Source organism: Entelurus aequoreus, linkage group LG11, assembly GCF_033978785.1.
Source record: "Entelurus aequoreus isolate RoL-2023_Sb linkage group LG11, RoL_Eaeq_v1.1, whole genome shotgun sequence".
NCBI lineage: Eukaryota > Metazoa > Chordata > Actinopteri > Syngnathiformes > Syngnathidae > Entelurus > Entelurus aequoreus.
The window spans coordinates 64624662-64643828 of record NC_084741.1 but is presented as its reverse complement, the minus strand read 5'-3'; the positions used below and the strand labels follow the sequence as shown (position 1 = coordinate 64643828).

Below are 19167 nucleotides of genomic sequence, written 5' to 3'. Positions count from 1 at the left end.
TTATTATTTGTATTATCTTCTGTGTGTTCTCTCCTGAACAAAACGCTGTATTTAAAGGGGAACTGCACATTTTTGGGAATCCTTCACAATCCTTATGTAAGCGAACAACACGTGTTTCTTTTTTTTATGCATTCTTTATAGTAAATAAATGCAATCAAAAGTCAGTTTACAATATCGCTCTATTCTTGCCTATAAAAGCCCTCAAAAAATATCCAAACACCTCCATCAAGGTTTTATATGAACACTGTAAGTATATATGTAATGTAGTAATGGGCACATTTATAATAACATCTAATATTTACGTATTTTGCTAATTTTTAGCATACACATCGCATTAAATTCAAAAACGCTTTTTTTTAACATCACTGATTACTACTCATTGCAAACTTCATGAGAGCCAACAAACATACTAAAACATCACTTACTGTGCAAGGTCTGCTGTCATTTGGATGCCGACTGCTATAATCTTGTTATATTCCCGTTTAGATGAAGAATGTCTCATAATCCTCGCAAAGAAAAGGGGGGTGGAACCAAGCGTCTTTTCATGTTTAAATTAACTGTCAAAGTGTACCAACTTGTCGGCATAACAATATATACATATACCATATTTTTCGGACTATAAGGCGCACTTAAAATCCTTTAATTTTCTCAAAAATCGACAGTGCGCCTTATAACCCGGTTTGCCTAATGTACGGAATAATTTTGGTTGTGCTTACCAACTTCAAAGCTATTTTATTTGGTACATGATGTAATGATAAGTGTAACCAGTAGATGGCAGTCACACGTAAGAAATACGTGTAGACTGCAAAATGACGCCAGTACACAACACCAAAACTTTAAATGTTCCATTGAGAATATAGAACATTACACACGGCGTTAAAAAAGCTATGACGCCGCACCGCTGGATGGATTGTCGGCGCGTTATGGCTACAGTAGTCAGGCGTACTCTTCAACATATGAGTATTAGTATGGTGTGTGTATAAGGACCGAAAAATAGCACCTATTAGTAATACATTTTATCGGGCGTTTTGTTTCGCAACATTATGCAAAACCAACTTTTCATGGAATTTAGGCAAACAAACAGAAATTATTTTTTTAAAAGTCTGCTTACAATATCGCTCTATTCTGCCTATAAAAGCCCCCATCCAAACACCTCCATCAAGGTTTTATATGAACACTGTAAGTATATATGTAATGTAGTCATGGGCACATTTATAATAACATCTAACATTTACATATTTTGCTCATTTTAAGCATACACAGAGCATTAATTTCAAAAACACTTTTTTTTAACATCACTGATTACTACTCATTGCAAACTTCATGAGAGCCAACAAACATACTAAAACATCACTTACTGTGCAAGGTCTGCTGTCATTTGGATGGCGACTGCTATAATCTTGTTATCGTCCCGTTTAGATGAAGAATGTCTCATAATCCTCGCAAAGAAAAGGGGGGTGGAACCAAGCGTCTTTTCATGTCTAAATTGACTGTCGGCATAACAATATTTACATATTTACAGTACAACAAAGAAGAGGAAGTGGTTTAAATTTAAACTTGTTTGGTTTTTACTCGATCTATGAACAGGTGCATGTATGCGAGTCAATTTACCGCAATTTAAGTGTTTTGAGATAAAAGCTGTCTCTCGGCTTGGAGTGTCCGCCCTGAGATCGGTAGGTCGTGAGTTCAAACCCCGGCCGACTCATACCAAAGACTATAAAAAATGAGACCCATTACCTCCCTGCTTGGCACTCAGCATCAAGAGTTGGAATTGGGGGTTAAATCACCAAAAATGATTCCCGGGCGTGGCCACCGCTGCTGCTCACTGCTCCCCTCACCTCCCAGGGAGTGATCAAGGGTGATGGGTCAAATGCAGAGAATAATTTTGCCACATCTAGTGTGTGTGTGACAATCATTGGTACTTTAACTTTAACTAATTGTTATGCTTTAAGTTACAAGTACAACTTTGAGTTATAAGCATCCCCGCCATTAGTTGGCATGGCAAGTTTAACGTGTGAACCCCTTAAAGGCCTACTGAAAGCCACTACTACCGACCACGCAGTCTGATAGTTTATATATCAATGATGAAATCTTAACATTATAACACATGCCAATACGGCCGGGTTAACTTATAAAGTGACATTTTAAATTTGCCGCTAAACTTCCGGTTCGAAACGCCTCTGCGGATGACGTATGCGCGTGACGTAGCCCGGCGAACACGGGTATGCCTTCCACATTGAAGCCGATACGAAAAAGCTCTGTTTTCATTTCATAATTCCACAGTATTCTGGACATCTGTGTTCGTGAATCTGTTTCAATCATGTTCATTGCATTATGGAGAAGGAAGCCAAGCAAGCAAAGAAGAAAGTTGTCGGTGCGAAATGGACGTATTTTTCGAACGTAGTCAGCCACAACAGTACACAGCCGGCGCTTCTTTGTTTACATTCCCGAAAGATGCAGTCAAGATGGAAGAACTCGGATAACAGAGACTCTAACCAGGAGGACTTTTGATTTGGATACACAGACGCCTGTAGAGAACTGGGACAACACAGACTCTTACCAGGATTACTTTGATTTGGATGACAAAGACGCAGACGTGCTACTGTGAGTATGCAGCTTTGGCTTTTTTTTGCGTATGTACGTAACTTTTTTAAAATATATAAGCTTTATGAACCTTGGGTTAGGTGAACGGTCTTTTGGGCTGAGTGATTGTGTGTGTTGATCATGTGTTTGAATTGTATTGGCGTGTTCTATGGAGCTAGGAGCTAGCAGAGGAGCTAGCATAACACATACCGTACCTACGTGCGCGTCACGTACGTAACTTTTTAAAAATATATAAGCTTTATGAACCTTGGGTTAGGTGAACGGTCTTTTGGGCTGAGTGATTGTGTGTGTTGATCAGGTGTTTGAATTGTATTGGCGTGTTCTATGGAGCTAGGAGCTAGCAGAGGAGCTAGGAGCTAGCATAACAAACACGCAGGTGTTATTATGCAGGATTAATTTGTGGCATATTAAATATAAGCCTGGTTGTGTTGTGGCTAATAGAGTATATATATGTCTTGTGTTTATTTACTGTTGTAGTCATTCCCAGCTGAATATCAGGTACCGTGAGTATGCAGCCTTGGCTGCTAAACATTCGATAACTTGACCGTATGTGCGCGTCACGTACGTAACTTTTTAAAAATATATAAGCTTTATGAACCTTGGGTTAGGTAAACGGTCTTTTGGGCTGAGTGATGGTGTGTGTTGATCAGGTGTTTGAATTGTATTGGCGTGTTCTATGGAGCTAGGAGCTAGCAGAGGAGCTAGGAGCTAGCATAACAAACACGCAGGTGTTTTTATGCAGGATTAATTTGTGGCATATTAAATATAAGCCTGGTTGTGTTGTGGCTAATAGAGTATATATATGTCTTGTGTTTATTTACTGTTGTAGTCATTCCCAGCTGAATATCAGGTCACCCCCGGCTCTCACAGCATCTTCCCTATCTGAATAGCTTCAACTCCCCACTAGTCCTTCACTTGCACTTTACTCATCCACAAATCTTTCATCCTCGCTCAAATTAATGGGGAAATTGTCGCTTTCTCGGTCCGAATCTCTCTCACTTCATGCGGCCATCATTGTAAACAATAGGGAACTTTGCGTATATGTTCAACTGACTACGTCACGCTACTTCCGGTAGGGGCAAGCCTTTTTTTTATCAGATACCAAAAGTTGCAATCTTTATCGTCGTTGTTCTATACTAAATCCTTTCAGCAAAAATATGGCAATATCGCGAAATGATCAAGTATGACACATAGAATAGATCTGCTATCCCCGTTTGAATAAAAAAAATTCATTTCAGTAGGCCTTTAAGATCCGACCAAAACATCTGGTCTTACTAGCGAGCAGGGACGTGCACATGATTATAGAGGGGCAGGGGCTCAAAGTCAGAAAAGGGCAGGGATTTTTTTTTGGTCCTTTACACAATATGAATTAAATTTGCGAATAGGAAGCTAACTACTTAGCTGTGTGTCCTTTGTAGGTAAAAGTGATTGCCATTTCTTTTGTGTCAACAAATTATGGTCATAATGAGTTAATTCACATTATCATAGGCTTGGAAGACATGAAAAGCAACAAAACACTGGTTTATTATTAGGCTATTTATTGTTAAAGATAAGCACTTTAATATTGAACATTGAACAGTGCAACATGAACTTTGAAAAAAAAAATACAAAAATAAATACCCAAATGGAAAAAACTTCAATGTGAAAATCTGTCCTTCTTCCCTTAACTTGATGAAAACACCATCAAGTTGTAACTTATGGTCTTTCTCACTTAATGCTCAGACTAAACAACTGAAACGCAATACAGGGCCAACAATATGGACCAGGGGCCAGTAGAGGGCTGTATCCTTTCTTGTTTTGGCATTGTGCTGCAGGCATAATCAACATGAATCAAGTTTAAATACAAATGGCAATATTCCTAACAGATTACCTACATCTTATATCCCCAGAATGCTGAAATTATTATTATTATTATTAATAATAATAATAATAATATTATTATTATTATTATCATTATTATTATTATTATTATTGTTATTATCATTATTATTATTATTATTTTGTTAACCCACACAGTAATAGCAAAGTCACAATAAACTTTATATCTAAAACTCTACTGTGAGAAAAATGTGATCCGCCGTAAACACAGTGCATTTTATTTTGAAAATGAACCCGGTGTTTTATTTTGTACATTACTTCCTGTCCCGCACGATCCGCTCTGCTCTGTGCGGACTTGATGTGCCGTGCTCAATTGATGCGCCGTGCTCCGACGTCCGGCAAAAACAGAAGCTGACACACTGAATAATAGAATAATACAGCGTTTTTCTGAAATATGACCCATATTAGATGCTGAATAAGTGGACGGCGACGAGACCATAACAAAAGTCATAGGTTCAAGTTGCTCCACTGTCACGTCTCAGGGGCGCAGTTGGCTCTCTCAATTTCTCTCTCCCGGTATTACAAGAAAACGTGGAGTTTTTGTACCGCTGTTTTTTTTGTTTTGTTTTTTTTGTACATCCTTGACAGGAATTTATTAATGTTGTTTAAAGAAACAAACAAACAAACAAACAAAAACACAGGCAGAGGGCACTTTTTAAGACGAGGCAAAAAAGGGCAGGGGCTCAAGCACCCATAGGGCCCTATGTGTGCACGTGCCTGCTCGCGAGCATTAGCTTACAGCTTGACATCAACATAAATTTGTTTTACAAGCATGGGAACAGAGAGAGTGACTGTGAATGCTATTCCTTGAATCCATCCATCCATTTTCTACCGCTTGTCCCTTTCGGGGTCACGAGTGGTGCTGGAGCCTATCTCATCTGCATTCAGGCGGTAGGCGGGATACACCCTGGATAAGTCGCCAACTCATCGCAGATTCCTTGAATCTGAATCCGCTTTATTGGCCAAGCAAGTTTAACACTTAAAGAGTTTGACCTGGTAGACCGCGCTCTCTTTAATCAAAGCAAGAAACAAAGAGAAACATCACAACTACAATAGAGAACAGCTGCATTGATTTAAAGAAACACATCATCAAAAGCATGACTGAGCGTGTCGTCAACTCTGGTAGTCTGCACCATACTGAAGCAGAGTGAGTCCAATGCCAGGAAAGAATGTTACCATAATATCGAAACGGCGGACATTTATCAATGAAAATATGGAAACGCTGCTGATGGTGTATTTGACGCAGAAGCAGCTGGAAGGAGATACTGTCGAATTCCACTCTCCAAGGTAAAAGCTGTACATAATTATTATATCACTTCATAAATCTACTGTAGTTGTTTTTAGTTCACGTTATTGTATTATTTTTGTAAAACATTTCTTATCGAAAAGTTTGTTCATCTTTTTCAAAGGCATGTCACAAATTGTGCTGTTTTGGGGGGACCAAGCACAAATTAAATGACAAAACCCAAAATCAGTGAAGTTGGCACGTTGTGTAAATGGTAAATAAAATCTACAGATGTCCGATGATATCGGCAGTCCGATATTATCGGCCGATAAATGCTTTAAAATGTAATATCGTAAATTATCGGTTTCAAAAAGTAACATTTATGACTTTTTAAAACGCCGCAGTGTACACGGACGTAGGGAGAAGTACAGAGCGCCAGTAAACTTTAAAGACACTGCCTTTGCGTGCCGGCCCAATCACATAATATCAACGGCTTTTCACACACACACACAAGTGAATGCAAGGTCAACAGCCATACAGGTCACACTGAGGGTGGCCGTATAAACAACTTTAACACTGTTACAAATATGCGCCACACCAAACAAGAATGACAAACACATTTCGGGAGAACATCCGCACAGTAACACAACATAAACACAACAGAACAAATACCCAGAACCCCTTGCAGCACTAACTCTTCCGGGACGCTACAATATACACCCCCCGCTACCTCATACCCCCCCCCCCCCCACACACACACACACCCCCAACCTCCTCATGCTCTCTAAGGGAGAGCATGTCCCAAATTCCAAGATGCTGTTTTGAGGCATGTTAAAAAAAAATAATGCACTTTGTGACTTCAATAATAAATATGGCAGTGCCATGTTGGCATTTTTTTTCCATAACTTGAGTTGATTTATTTTGGAAAACCTTGTCACATTGTTTAATGCATCCAGCGGGGCATCACAACAAAATTAGGCATAATTATGTGTTAATTCCACGACTGTATTGATATCGGAATCGGTAATTAAGAGTTGGACAATATCGGAATATCGGCAAAAAAGCCATTATCGGACATCTCTAATAAAAACAGAATACAATGATTTGCAAATCTTTTTCAACCTATATTCAACTGAATAGACTGCAAAGACAAGATACTTAATGTGCGAACTGGAAAACTAAATTTTTTTGCACATATTAGCTCATTTGGAATTTGATGCCTGCAACATGTTTCAAAAAAGCTGGCACAAGTGGCAAAAAAGACTGAGAAAGTTGAGGAATTGTCATCAAACACTTAGTTGGAACATCCCACTGGGAATGTGGAAAAAGGAATAAATAAAATATTTGAACTTTTTTTGTGAGTTAAAAAAGTGAGTTGGCCGGGTGCCGCTTCCAGCTTTTCGCAACTTGTGATTGGATTCTCACTTGGGAGTGGCAAGTGAGAATCCAATCAGAGTCACGTTTAGCGTAAGGCTACCTAGATGGGCTACTGTCAACAACTCGTGATCTGATTGGCTATTGCAACTGTCTATCAACTGTCTATCCAGCAGAATTCATAGAGTGCTGGCAAAAGCTAGCTGAATTCTGATTGGATAAAAGCTCTAACGTAAAAACAAGCAACACTGGAGCCTAACAGGACATGAAGAGAATATGATGAATACTTTATGGAAAGTAGATTACAATTAACTTTTATTAATCTATGATCATGATTTATGTTAGGCCAGCAGAGAAGGCCTTGCTGGCCCTAACGGCACACCACTGGTGTTTTGCATTAAGCGCTCTGTCACAGAACCAATTAAGCTCATAAGATGAGGTACCACTCTATGTAAGTTCAACAAATATTGAGTTGAGCCTCTCTCCTTTTAAATGCAGTAATAATTGGATTATTAATTAACTCTTGACATTGCAGCTCAAAGTACAACAAAGTTGAATGATCGTATTTTCAGGTGTACCATGCACAGGGACATACTGAATTATTGTACCAGAAGCTTAAAGGCCTACTGAAAGCCACTACTACCGACCACGCAGTCTGATAGTTTATATATCAATGATGAAATCTTAACATTGCAACACATGCCAATACGGCCGGGTTAACTTATAAAGTGACATTTAAAATTTCCCGGGAAATATCCGGCTGAAACGTCGCGGTATGATGACGTATGCGCGTGACGAAGTCAGTTTAACGGAAGTTATGGTACCCCGTAGAATCCTATACAAAAAGCTCTGTTTTCATTTCATAATTTCACAGTATTCTGGACATCTTTTGCAATTTGTTTAATGAACAATGAAGGCTGCAAATAAGACAGTTGTAGGTGAGATCGGTGTATTAGCAGCGGACTACAGCAACACAACCAGGTGGACTTTGTTGGAGAGCAGACGCGCGAGCCGCCGACCTCACCTTGACTTCCTACGTCTCCGGGCCGCCAAACGCATCGGGTGAAGTCCTTCGTCCTTCCGCCGATCGCTGGAACGCAGGTGAGCACGGGTGTTGATGAGCAGATGAGGGCTGGCTGGCGTAGGTGGAGAGCTAATGTTTTTAGCATAGCTCTGTGCGGTCCGGTTGCTAAGTTGCTAAGTTAGCTTCAATGGCGTCGTTAGCACAGCATTGTTAACCTTTGCCAGCCTGGAAAGCATTAACCGTGTATTTACATGTCCACAGTTTAATAGTATTGTTGATTTTCTATCTATCCTTCCAGTCAGGGGTTTATTTTTTTTGTTTCTATATGCAGTTAAAGCACGATGCTATCACGTTAGCTCGTAGCTAAAGCATTTCGCCGATGTATTGTCGTGGAGATAAAAGGCACTGAATGTCCATTTTGCGTTCTCGACTCTCATTTTCAAGAGGATATAGTATCCGAGGTGGTTTAAAATACAAATCCGTGATCCACAATAGAAAAAGGAGAGTGTGGAATCCAATGAGTCAGCTTGTACCTAAGTTACGGTCAGAGCGAAAAAAAAAAAAGTATTTCACTGCATTATAGTCCGTCACTCTAACGTTCCTCGTCCACGAATCTTTCATCCTCGCTCAAATTAATGGGGTAATCGTCCGAATCGCTCTAGCTGCGTTGAAAACAATAGGAAAATATGAGGGAGTGAACAACTGACAACGTCACGCTACTTCCGGTAGGGGCAAGGTTTTTTTTTATCAGAGACCAAAAGTTGCGAACTTTATCGGCGTTGTTCTATACTAAATCCTTTCAGCAAAAATATGGCAATATCGCAAAATGATCAAGTATGACACATAGAATGGATCTGCTATCCCCGTTTAAATAAAAAAAATGTCATTTCAGTAGGCCTTTAACTTTTATTTGTTAGAAAATTATAATATAAACATGTATTACTTCCTTTTAATAGCAAACTACAATTCTTATACAGTCTAGAACAGGGCTGTTCAGCTAAATTGTTCTGGGGGCCACATTTCCAGAAAAGTAAAGATCGGACTGGACTTCTCCCTTCACTATTATTTTTATTTTGAGAATGCTAGGGACCGGGGATTGAACCTGGTAAAAACGAGTACATTAACGCTGAGCGCCACAGGGGAGGGTGACTTTGAAATGTGCTATTACCGTATTTTCCGGACTATAAGGCGCACTTAAAATCTTTTGTTTCTCTCAAAACTCAACAGTGCGCCTTATAACCCGGGGGCCATAATGCTGGAAAGATGCCATCCTGTGACTTTGTGTCCTGACTTTTGGAATAATTAGGAGATGAGTACCGGAGGATCTCAGGTTCATAGAGTAAAAGCAAATCTGAAAGATAAGAAAGCCCAATACCATAAAAACTTTTATAAACCATAAGAAGAACCTTATAAATGATCCTGAAACACATGCTAATGCAGAGATTTTAAAACTGGTGTATTGTGAGCCCGCCTTCTGGTCTTCGTCAGGACACGTGCCGCTGAGTTTTGAAATAATTGCAAAGGTGTAATAACCTTTTTAGGAAGACCAGAAAGCAGGGGGTTACAATAATCCATACGATTTGTAATAAAAGTATGCATTAGCGCAGACCTGGGCATTCTGCGGGCCGCATCCGGCCCTTTGTACGTCCCTGTCCGGCCCGCGTGAGGCCAATTATAAATTACAAAATACATTTTAAAAAGTATATATTTCGAGTGTGCAATACAACGGTGCTGCTTTTGTTTTGAAAAGCGTTATTTGTATGACTTCCGTGTGGACGTATGCTCGTGCGCGCAGCGGCAATCACAAATTACAAAATAAATTTAAAAAAACATCAATACAACTGTGCTGCTTTTATTTTGAAAAGTGTGATTTATGGGCGTATGTCCTGTTAGTGAAGGCGCACAGCGACAAGTGATGCCCGGTTATCCCCGAGACGCTAAAAAAAGAAAAGGTGATGACGAATGGCGTGTTTTCAACAAGACATGGACTGCCAAGTAAAGGTAAAGCCGCGTGCTTAATTTGTAGTACACATGTTGCTGTGTTTAAAGAATATAAGAATAATAGACGTGAGTGTGAAAGGAACGAGATAAGTTGAGCTGTGTTAGTATAGCTTGCTCAATAAAAGATTAAAAAGAGCGTCGGACTTGGTGTGCACTTCTTCTGGACGCTACAATTGGTGGCAGAAGAAAAACTTTGCGCATACTGCACTGCTTAATTGTGTGCGCAGCCTGCTACGTCATCGAGAGGTACGTGCCACGTGAGGAGCTCGCCGCAGAGAGAGAGAGAGAGAGAGAGAGCGAGAGAGAGAGAAAGGAAGGAAGGAGAGAGGCAGTGTCTACAGGTGCAGCTCACGCTGCTTGCCATGGGGGAATTCCGCCCTCAATGAAGACTCCCAGGTTTGATGGCAAGGCGAACTGGGAGGCATTTCATCCCACTTCTGACATCAATTGTAGCGTCCAGAAGAAGTGCACACCAAGTCTGACGCTCTTTTTAAACTTTTATTGAGCAACCTATACTAACTCAGCTCAACTTATCTCGTTCTTTCCACACGCACAGCTATCCTCACTCCTCATTTCCGCAACAGCAACGCTTCCTCCTTCTTCGCCAATCACCTTGCAGGCGTGCTACGTTCACAACAAAGAGGCGGCAGGATAAAGTGACAGAAATTGAAATTTTTGCATTGTAATATACAGCAGGAAGTGTTGTGTAAGAAAGTGTTAAAAATAAAACCATCAAAAGCCATCTGCTTTTGTATAAAGATAAGTTAGGTTAAATGAAAATATTATTATTTTTTTATCTTACGGTATATCAAAAATAATTTAAGCAAAATTTAATTGAAATATTGTCGGTGTGGCCCTCCAGCAGTGCTCGGGTTGCTCATGCGGCCCCCGGTAAAAATTAATTGCCCACCCCTGCATTAGCGTCTCTGTGTTGCCCTGAGAGAGAATTGGGCGAACTATTTTATACTTTTTAATCTGATAGGGCAGGGGTCGGCAACCCAAAATGTTGAAAGAGCCATATTGGACCAAAAATACAAAAACAAATCTGTCTGGAGCCGCAAAAAATTAAAAGCCATATTACATATAGATAGTGTGTCATGAGATATACATTGAATTAAGAGGACTTAAAGCAGTGGTGTCAAACGTATGGCCCGAGGGCCGGATCAGGCCCGCGAACAGGTTTTATCCGGCCTGCGGGATGAGTTTGCCAAGTATAAAAATGTACCTGAAATTTTTGAAAGAAAGAAACAGCTGTTCTAAATGTGTCCACTGGATGTTGCAATAGCAATTCTTTGTATCTTTCTAGATGATGCTACATATGTACAAAATAAACCACATGATGTCAGTACATCAGTCGAGAAAAATGAGCAAACTACATAAATAACATCCTGTAATTTGATTTTGATATACATTTTTTATCTTGATAAATTGAAAATTAACACCAATTAGTTGATTGATGAACATTATCACATCATTTATTCAGAAATTATAAATAACGACAAATAAGGATAGAATACTATTAACCACAATATGTAAGTGTAAAAAAAACAACAACACCATTATGATTTGTACATTTTCAGAAAGTGCTTGTTCTATTTTTAAACTAAGAAAACAATCTGAAGTTGTCTTTATTTTTAAGTTATCGTGCCGTGATTTTACCAGTCCGGCCCACTTGGGAGTAGATTTTCTCAAAGTGGCCCCCCATCTAAAATGAGTTTAACACCCCTGACTTAAAGGAAACTAAATTACCTCAAATATAGCTACAAATGAGGCATAATGATGCAATATGTACATATAGCTAGCCTAAATAGCATGTTAGCATCGATTAGCTTGCAGTCATGCAGTGACCAAATATGTCTGATTAGCACTCCACACAAGTCAATAACATCAACAAAACTCACCTTTGTGCAGTCATGCACAACGTTAAAAGTTTGGTGGACAAAATGAGACAGAAAAAGAAGTGGCATAAAAACACGTCCTAGAAAGTCGGAGAAAGTTATAAATGTAAACAAACTACGGTGAGTTCAAGGACCGCCAAAATTTGTAGGACAAAACGGCGCTCGCCAAATACTCAAATCAGTGAAGCATGTTTAATATAAACAGTGTGCTTTATAACAATTAGGGAGGTTTGCGTCATGTTTGTCCTCCTACGGAAACCATATTAAAACAAAAACTTTTTTTTTTTTCCTCATGTTTTTCCATTTTTCATAAATTTTTAAAAAAGCTCCAGAGAGCCACTAGGGCGGTGCTAAAGAGCCACATGCGGCTCTAGAGCCGCGGGTTGCCGACCCCTGTGATAGGGCCTTTATTTCAATTGTGTCCACGTAAACACATTGACTTCATGATAATGGTAAGATCAATTGAGAAGTGAATGGATGACAAACAGCAAGGTTGATTCCTTATTACTTTAACTTCTCAAAAGCTGTAAAGTTAATGCTTCATTGTGCTATTGTTACCCAAGCTAAGCGTTAACTAACTTGCAGCAATAGCTTAGCAGTTTGCTAACTATACCATCTCATAAAGCAATAGTTTGTTCTTGGGTTTATTATGTCATAGAATGACTTTATACATGTCTTAATATATCCGACAGTCAGAAAAGTTATTTTTATCTTTGTGAGTAAAAATGTTACGTTTTTCTAATGCGCTTTTCATACATGACAAGTAGAAATGCCGAAAAATGCTTTAAAATGTAATAGCGGAAATTATCGGTATCGTTTTTGTTTTTTTTAATTAAATCAACATAAAAAACACAAGATACACTTCCAATTAGTGCACCAACCCAAAAAAACTCCCTCCCCCATTTACACTCATTCACACAAAAGGGTTGTTTCTTTCTGTTATTAATATTCTGGTTCCTACATTATATATCAATATATATCAATACAGTCTGCAAAGGATACAGTCCGTAAGCACACTTGATTGTGCGTGCTGCTGGTCCACTAATAGTACTAACCTTTAACAGTTAATTTTACTCATTTTCATTAATTACTAGTTTCTATGTAACTGTTTTTATATTGTTTTACTTTCTTTTTTATTCAAGAAAATGTTTTTAATTTATTTTATTAATTTTTTAAAAAAAGGACCTTATCTTCACCATACTTGGTTGTCCAAATTAGACATAATAATGTGTTAATTCCACGACTGTATATATCGGTATCGGTTGATATCGGTATTGGTTGATATCGGTATCTGTAATTAAAGAGTTGGACAATATCGGAATATCGGCTATCAGCAAAAAGCCATTATCGGACATCCCTAATGACAAGCTAAAACTGTTGTTGTCAAGATAGTCCCCCGAACATTAATAATCATTTATGTCTAACCTAAAGCTGCAGTAATGTATTTTGAAGTGGGCGATACTATACATTTTAAGTAAATACGGGACCAGTATCGCATAAATAAATACTTTTTCAAGATCATTGAAGATTTTGTGATTTTTGCCTGAATCTTGCTAATCATGATTATAATTAGAATTAAACACAGGTCATGGAATTAAGGCAAACAAACTAAATTATTTTTATCAACACACTTATTTAAAGGGGAACTGCACATTTTTTGGAATGTTGCCTATCATTCACAATCCTTATGTAAGCGAACAACACGTGTTTCTTTTTTTATGCATTCCTAATATTAAATAAATGCAATCAAAAGTCTGCTTACAATATCACTCTATTCTGCTTATAAATGCCTCAAAAATTAGCCAAACACCTCCATTAAGGTTTTATATGAACACTGTACGTACATATGTAATGTAGTAATGGGCACATTTATAGTAATATTTCATATTTACGTATTTTGCTCTTTTTAAGCATACACATGGCATGAATTTCAAAAATGCATCACAGCGTTCGCTTATTATTTTTTTACAACATCACTGATTACTACTCATTGCAAACTTCATGAGAGCCAACAAACATACTAACACATCACTTACTGTGCAAGGTCTGCTGTCATTTGGATGCCGACTGCTATAATCTTGTTATCGTCCCGTTTAGATGAAGAATGTCTCATAATCCTCGCAAAGAAAAGGGGGTTGGAACCAAGCATCTTTTCATGTCTAAATTGGCTGTCAAAGTGTACCAACTTGTCGGCATAACAAAATTTCCGGACCATAGGGCGCACCGGATTATAAGGCGCACTGCCGATGAGCAGGTCTAGTTAGGTTATTTTTCATACAAAAGGCGCACCAGATTATAGGGCGCATTAATGGGGTCATATTATCATTATTATTTTTTCTAAATGTAAAACACTTCCTTGTGGTCTACATAACATGTAATGGTGGTTCTTTGGTCAAAAGGTTGCATAGATTATGTTTTACAGATCATCTTCAAGCCGCTTTCTGACAGTCGCTTCAGGATGCGCCGTTTTGTGGGCGGTCTTATTTACGTGGCTCACCTTCGGCAGCGTCTTCTCCCCGTCATCTTTGTTGTAGCGGTGTAGCGTGCAAGGAAGAAGTGGAAGAAGTGTCAAAAGATGGAGCTAACTGTTTTAATGACATTCAGACTTTACTTAAATCAACAACGGAGCAGCATCTCCTCATCCGTGGCTCACTAATGCAATAACAAGGCCTAAATAAATAACTAAAGTTCCGTGGGTGAATAATGTAAACTCACTACACCGGTAGTTTTTAGTGCTTCCGTAGCGAGATATAGGTTAGAACTTTACGCTACTTTATATTAAAAATGGCAACAGCAGAGAGGGAATGCCCCATGACAAGAAGATAGTGAAAAAGAAGAAGCTTATTGACAACGGCATCGGCATGGACTACATGCGCAAATTTTCAGGACTTATCCAGATCTCAAAAACACATCATCAGGTACCAGAAAGTAAGAAAAGTTGGTTTTGCATATTATTGCAAAACTAAATGCAGATAATATGTGTGCTAATGGGTGCCATTTTGCGGTCCTTATACACACACCATAGTAAAACTTGTATCTCTGACTACAGTAGCCGTAATGGGCCGACAATCCATCAAGCGGTGCGGCTTTAAAGTCATACTAAAACATTTTGATAGATTTTTGAGTGCCGTGTGTAATGTTCTTTATTTTCAATGGAACATTTAAATTTGTGGTGTTGTTTACTGGCGTCATATTGCAGTCTACACGTATCTCTTATGTGTGACTGCCATCTACTGGTCACACTTATCATTACACCATGTACCAAATAAAATAGCTTCGAGGTCGATAAGCACAACCAGAATTATTCCGTACATTAGGCGCACCGGGTTATAAGGTGCACTGTCGATTTTTGAGAAAATGAAAGGATTTTAAGTGCGCCTTATAGGCTGAAAAATACAGTATACATATACACACAACGCTATGAAAAATTTGACAGATGCAAAAAACGGCTAGAAATACTTCAGCTTTGCACAAGGGAGAGTTTCTTATTCATGCAAACAATAGTTAATAGGGCTGCGAATCTTTGGGTGTCCCACGATTCGATTTTATATCGATTCTTGGTGTCACGATTCGATTAAAAAATCGATTATTATTTTTTTTCGATTCATCGCGATTCTCGATTCAAAAACGATTTTTTTCCCGATTCAAATACGATTCTCTATTCATTCAATACATAGGATTTCAGCAGGATCTACCCCAGTCTGCTGACATGCAAGCAGAGTAGTAGATTTTTGTAAAAAGCTTTTATAATTGTAAAGGACAATGTTTTATCAACTGATTGCAATAATGTAAATTTGTTTTAACTATTAAATGAACCAAAAATATGATTTATTTTATCTTTGTGAAAATATTGGACACAGTGTGTTGTCAAGCTTATGAGATGCGATGCAAGTGTAAGCCACTGTGACACTGTTGTTCTTTTTTTTTAATTTATATATAAATGTCTAATGATAATGTCAATGAGGGATTTTTAATCACTGCTATGTTGAAATTGTAACTAATTATGATACTGTTGTTGATAATATTAATTTTTGTTTCACTACTTTTGGTTTGTTCTGTGTCGTGTTTGTGTCTCCTCTCAATTGCTCTGTTTATTGCAGTTCTGAGTGTTGCTGGGTCGGGTTTGGTTTTGGAATTGGATTGCATTGTTATGGTATTGCTGTGTATTGTTTTTGTTGGATTGATTAATTTGAAAAAAATAAATAAATAAAATAAAATAAAAAATTTAAAAAATTTATTTTTTTAAAATGAGAATAGATTCTGAATCGCACAGCGTGAGAATCGCGATTCGAAATTGAATCGATTTTTTCCCACACCCCTAACAGTTAGCAATAGTTGCAGTAGTCTAACTCAGTGGTTCTCAAATGGGGGTACGCGTACCCCTGGGGGTACTTGAAGGTATGCCAAGGGGTATGTGAGATTTTTTTTAAATATTCTAAAAATAGCAACAATTCAAAAATCCTTTATAAATATATTTATTGAATAATACTTCAACAAAATATGAATGTAAGTTCATAAACTGAACATCAAATCAAGTAGGCTATTCCATTCATTACAATGCAACAATGCAATATTCAGTGTTGACAGCTAGATTTTTTTGTGGACATGTTCCATAAATATTGATGTTAAAGATTTCTTTTTTTGTGAAGAAATGTTTAGAATTAAGTTCATGAATCCAGATGGATCTCTATTACAATCCCCAAAGAGGGCACTTTAAGTTGATGATTACTTCTATGTGTAGAAATCTTTATTTATAATTGAATCACTTGTTTATTTTTCAACAAGTTTTTAGTTATTTTTATATCTTTTTTTCCAAATAGTTCAAGAAAGACCACTACAAATGAGCAATATTTTGCACTTTTATACAATTTAATAAATCAGAAACTGATGACATAGTGCTGTATTTTACTTCTTTATCTCTTTTTTTCAACCAAAAATGCTTTGCTCTGATTAGGGGATACTTGAATTAAAAAAAATGTTCACACTGAAAAAAGGTTGAGAACCACTGGTCTAACTCATGGTACCAAAAGAATAAGACGTACAGTAACAGGCAGGTAAACACACAACACAAACAACTACCATTCAATGTATGTACGGCTAAGCATTAACAACAAAAGATCAAAGCAAACTTAAACAGCTATTTACAAAATGCCCGCAAGGTAGTCTAGCGGCATTAAAGGCCTACTGAAAGCCACTACTACCGACCACGCAGTCTGATAGTTTATGTATCAATGATGAAATCTTAACATTGCAACACATGCCAATACGGCCGGGTTAACTTATAAAGTGCAATTTTAAAATTCCCGCCACACTTCCGGTTGAAAAACTCCTTTGGATATGATTTATGCGCGTGACGTCACAAAAGCAACGGAAGTGGTTGGACCCCATCGGACCCGATAGAAAAGCCCCTTGTTTTCTTCGACAAAATTCCACAGTATTCTGGACATCTGTGTTGGTGAATCTTTTGCAATTTGTTTAATGAACAATGGAGGCTGCAAAGAAGAACGTTGTAGGTGGGATCGATCGGTGTCTTAGCGGCTAAGTACAATACTGTAATATCTGTGATATTTGCATTAGTGTACTGTGTCTTTAAGGGTTTGGGGAACGCGCATGCGCGAGTGAGTTGGCGGAGAACTTGAGTGTGTGTGAGCGTGAGTTTTGGCTAACAGCAGCTCGTGTATGTGTGTGTGTTACTTTTTGAACTACAACCAGTTACCGCTTTTTAATAAAGCGATTGAGCAGCGCTTCCTCGTCTGTGTGACTCCTTCTCCACTGCGGGGCATTACAATACTTACAGCAACACAACAAGGACTACTTACTACGCCTAGCCGATGCTTGCCGCCAAACCCACGGATGAAGTCCTTCGTCGTGCCGTTGATCGCTGGAATGCAGGTGAGCACGGCTGTTGATGGGTTTCTATCTTCATTTGAGAACGATGCTACGCGCTAGCTCAGTAGCTAAGTGTGTCACCGATGTATTGTCTTGGAGATAAAAGTCACTTTAAATGTCCATTTCGCGTGCTCGACTCTCATTTTCAAGAGGATATAGTATCTGAGGTGCTTTAAAATACAAATCCGTGATTCACAATAGAAAAAGGAGAGAGTACATAGTTCTGTGAGGTCTGGTTGCTAAGTTGCTAAGTTAGCTTTAATGGCATCGTTAGCACAGCATTGTTAACCTTCGCCAGCCTGGAAAGCATTAACCGTGTATTTACATGTCCACGGTTTAATAGTATTGTTGATTTTCTATCTATCCTTCCAGTCAGGGGTTTATTTATTTTGTTTCTATCTTCATTTGAGAACGATGCTATCGCGCTAGCTCAGTAGCTAAGTGTGTCACTGATGTATTGTCTTGGAGATAAGTCACTTTAAATGTCCATTTCGCGTGCTCGACTCTCATTTTCAAGAGGATATAGTATCCGAGGTGCTTTAAAATACAAATCCGTGATTCACAATAGAAAAAGGAGAGAGTACATAGCTCTGTGAGGTTTGGTTGCTAAGTTGCTAAGTTAGCTTCAATGGCGTCGTTAGCACAGCATTGTTAACCTTCGCCAGCCTGGAAAGCATTAACCATGTATTTACATGTCCACGGTTTAATAGTATTGTTGATTTTCTATCTATACTTCCAGTCAGGGGTTTATTTTTTTTGTTTCTATATGCAGTTAAAGCACGATGCTATCACGTTAGCTCGCAGCTAAAGCATTTCGCCGATGTATTGTCGTGGAGATAAAAGGCACTGAATGTCCATTTCGCGTGCTCGACTCTCATTTTCAAGAGGATATAGTATCCGAGGTGGTTTAAAATACAAATCCGTGATCCACAATAGAAAAAGGAGAGTGTGGAATCCAATGAGCCAGCTTGTACCTAAGTTACGGTCAGAGCGAAAAAAGATACGTCCATCACTGCCTCTCAAGTCCTTCACTGTAACGTTCCTCATCTACGAATCTTTCATCCTCGCTCAAATTAATGGGGTAATCGTCACTTTCTCGGTCCGAATCTCTCTCGCTCCATTGTAAACAACGGGGAATTGTGAGGAATACTAGCTCCTGTGACGTCACGCTACTTCCGGTACAGGCAAGGCTTTTTTTTATCAGCGAGCAAAAGTTGCGAACTTTATCGTCGATTTTCTCTACTAAATCCTTTTAGCAAAAATATGGCAATATC

General features: G+C 38.5%; 1 protein-coding gene across 3 annotated transcripts in view; it reads left to right on the top strand.

Moving 5' to 3' along the window:
- cep162 (centrosomal protein 162) overlaps nt 1-19167 on the top strand; it is a 461180-nt gene that overhangs the window by 365175 nt on the left and 76838 nt on the right. Inside the window, exon 1 of one of the 3 annotated variants that reach the window (XM_062063762.1) lies at nt 5751-5769. The exons of 1 other annotated variant lie outside the window; for it this stretch is intronic. The gene's annotated coding sequence lies outside the window, so the exon portion shown is untranslated. Of the gene's footprint in view, nt 1-5750; nt 5770-17871; nt 17897-19167 lie in introns of those variants that run through there. One more of the 3 variants, XM_062063761.1, reaches the window with a different exon arrangement.